At 38.8% G+C, this 3746-nt stretch overlaps 1 pseudogene; it reads right to left on the bottom strand.

Annotated features, from left to right (window-relative positions):
• Nucleotides 1–2180: 2180 nt before the first annotated feature.
• On the bottom strand, nucleotides 2181–2444 carry LOC129673695 (non-histone chromosomal protein HMG-17-like; annotated as a pseudogene).
• Nucleotides 2445–3746: the final 1302 nt, after the last annotated feature.

The following is a 3746-nucleotide window of genomic DNA, read 5'->3' as shown; positions in this document are numbered from 1 at the left end:
TAAATTTTTATTTTTATATTAATTACAGTTTATTCACTTTGTATCTCAGCTGCAGCCCCCTCCCTATTCCTTCCCAATCTCACCCTCCCTCCCTCATCTCTTCCCATGCCCCTCTCCAAGTCCACTGATAGCGGAGGTCTTCCTTCCATTCCATCTGACCCTGGCTTCTCAGGTCTCATCAGGACTGGCTGCATTGACCTTCTCTGTGGCCTGGTAAGGCTGCTCCCCACTCAGGGGGTGGGGTGGTCAAAGAGCCAGCCATTGAGTTTCTGTCAGAGACAGTCCCTGTTCCCCTTACTAGAGAACCCACTTGGATACTGAGCTGCCGTGGGCTACAACTGAGCAGGGGTTCTAGGTTATATCCATGAATAGTCCTTGGTCAGAGTATCAGTCTCAGAAAAGACCCCTGTGACCATATATTTTGGTTCTGTTGCTCTCCTTGTGGAGTTTCTGTCCTCTCCAGGTCTTACTAACTCCACTTTCATTTATAAGATTCAGCAATTAAAAACAAGGAAATCATGAAATTTGCAGGCAAATGGTGGGAACTAGAAAAGATCATCCTGAGTGGGGTATCCCAGAAGCAGAAAGACACACACGGTATACACACACACACACACACACACACACACACACACACACACACACACACATTTTTTTTCTGATAATACACAAATTGTCCAACTATATCCATAATTCACCTATTTATCTATTGAAATATTGTTTTTATTCTTATTGGTTTATAGTTATTATTTATATATGATCTAGATAGAATGCTAATTCTTCAAACATGTGGTTTCTTTTTTGCTTTTAATTATAACATGTATGTTTTAACATACACATAATTATATATGAGTTTTAGAAGATTACAGTTTAATATATTCAGTATTATTAGATTTTTAACTTTTGGGTTCTTGCTTTTTGTGATTTATCTTCAATCCAAAAACGTCATAAAATATTTTCTTCTAAAAGGTTTCATGTGCTCTTGTTTCTTTACAAATAGGCCTGAAATCTACCCAACTTTTATCATTGTTGGTTTCATGTTTATTTGTACAGGTAACCAAGATATAAATTGATTTATTTTTCTTGTGGAAAATCAATTATTTTAGCATCGTTGAATAATATTTTTCCTTTCTGTTTTTGGGGCACTTCTATTGCATGTCAAATTTTCTTGTGTGTGTCCACTCTAGTTTGTTCTAATTGTTCATTTCCTCTCTTTGGATCAATATTGAATAACATTATTGTTGCCTTCTTATTGTTTTGAGATTTTAATTTTTTTTAAATCTATGCTTTTAAGAAAGTATCCATCTTTGTTACAGATACTTTTCATAAACAATCATGGTATTTCAGGCAGGACATGGGCAGACAGTCATTAGCAGTATACGAGAACTTTCAAACTTCTTGTTATAGACTACCAAAATCAGAAAGTCACTATAAAACCCAGTGAAATCCTCATTCAATGCTTTGAAAAGGGGGAAGTAGCTTAGAGTGAGGGTTGACATGTCACAGTAAGATGTTGTTTATCAGCTTTTCACAAGCCGACCCTGACTTTCAGGAAATGAAATGAAGATGGAAGAATTATCAACGCAAAGATCCACAATCTTTTAAAAAAGGAACTGCAGTTCTCCTGAGGACACTCAGTGTTGTCACGGCAAAGTCCAGATTGCCCAACAGACTGGAAAACCAGTTCTGGGGGGCAGGTTCCAACAGGTCTCCGGTTTTAAGAGAACTGTGTCTACGTTCAGGGGACAGGGGGAGGAGAATACCGAAATGAATTTAGAGTTTTCCCATACCACGAGGCATTTTGTGCCACGGTGGCCACATATGCCAACACCAGGATGACTCTCCTGGGTGCCAACAGGAAATTGGCTTACTAATTTCTTTTTAAAAATTTTAATCATTTATTTTATGTACATGGGTGTTTTGCCTTCATGTACTTAGTATATATGTGTACCACGTGTATACTTGGTGGACTTGGAGGTCAAAAGAGGGAATCAAAGTTATCAGGGAAAAATGTTCTCCATCATCAGTCCAGCTTGGAAGACATTTTGTTAGTGATACATGCTCCTCCCCACAAAACAATGAAGTGTTCTGTGTGCTAACATCATAGCTTAAAAAAAAATGTAAAACAAAATTCTTCATTTTCATAAAACTTGATAAAAATATGATTTCAGACTGTACAATTACCCGAAGTAGACAGTTATCAAAAATGCACACTTGGTATCTCCAGCACTTTCAGCTTTCAGCATCTGGTCTGTTCTGGAGTCTCCATTTTCTGCAGGATTGTTCGCATTCTAACGGGTTAGGCTTTCCTCTTCTTCCCGTTGGGTACCTTTTCTCTCTTCTTTGCAGGGGCTGTTTGACAACCTTCCAGATCTTCTCTGTGGCTCTTCCTTCATCTTGGCTTTTTCTCCTTTAGCATCCGCTTCCGCCTTTCTTTTGGGCATGGCGTCAATGGGGGACATTGGCGCTGAACGCAGGGATACAGCGGCAAGGGCGGGTTTGGCCCGTCAGGGGGTCATTCAAGCTGCTTCTTCACACTGCTCTGCTATGTCTCTTTTTAAAACCGACAATCAATCAATCTCTAAGGAAATCAGCGGGGGCTGCCGAGCTGGCTCAGTAGTAAAGAACATCGGTTATTGTACGGGACCCACGTTCGAGTCCCAGAGCCCATATAGATGTGTAACAGAGATTTTGTAACTCAAGTTCCAGAAGAACTCTTCTGAACTCCAAGCACACCGAGTACACATGTGCTCCCATACATACTAGGAACATGTAGGCAAGACATCCGTACACATAAAATAAAATAAATGAATAGAAAAAAAATTAGTAAGCTGAGCAGTATACCTTCAGCCAATCTATTGTGTACTTTCTGCAGCATCAGGATGTGAGCTTAGCAGTTAGAGTACTCTTGCAGGGGGCTCTCTGATCTATCGTAAACCGAATCACATTTGTATTAAGTCTAATTACACTGAATAATGAAATAAAAAAAAAAAAAAAGACAACCATTTGCCTTCAGGGCATCATGCCTTTTGTTTAGTTTCACAAATGCAGATTTTTGAGCATCCAGTCTGACGGCTCATGGTTCCATCGTGAGTTTCCTGAGAGCTTCGTGGACATCAAACTCAGCATGAAGAGCATGTGGGTGCATCTGCTGATTAACAAGCCGACTGAAGTCTGGTGTTCTTTTGTCTCTGTTTTCAAAGTGCTACAGCAAAAAAGGAAAAGACTGAGGGGAGGGAGCTGTTTGAGATTTTTTGTACGCAGGGATTTATGTATTAAAGTGATTTGTGAGGTTGAATGAGATGCGAGTACCGTTTCCAAGAGTTCTCACCCTGAATGTCCCACAGTGGTTTTCAAAGACACTGTTCTTTGTTATTGTAACTCCAATTTTACACTTATTTTTATTAAGTGTGTTTCTCTTAGTTTCACTCCTAACTCAGCTATCATATAAACAACTGAGACTTTTATATTTAATTTAGCAGACCAAAATATGAATCGAGCAAATTCTGTTAATATTTTACGATTCAGATTTTCTTAGTCCTATTCTTTCCATTTGTTTTTCTTAAAGCCCATGCTTTCCTTCTTCCATTCATAGACTTTTCTCACAGAAATTTTTTAAAAAGAACTGAGTACACTAAGTTAAATAGGTATTTTCATAATAACGTCTTAAATTCCTAGGATAGTAATATTAGAAGAGATTATCATTACATGGTAATGGCCTCACTAGCCAGAAGGAATGGCTCTGC

This window comes from Psammomys obesus, unplaced genomic scaffold (assembly GCF_907164565.1).
Source record: "Psammomys obesus unplaced genomic scaffold, mPsaObe1.curated_primary_1811, whole genome shotgun sequence".
Taxonomy (NCBI): Eukaryota; Metazoa; Chordata; class Mammalia; order Rodentia; family Muridae; genus Psammomys; species Psammomys obesus.
The sequence above is the reverse complement of the archived record's forward strand: the minus strand, read 5'-3'. Positions and strand labels throughout refer to the sequence as shown.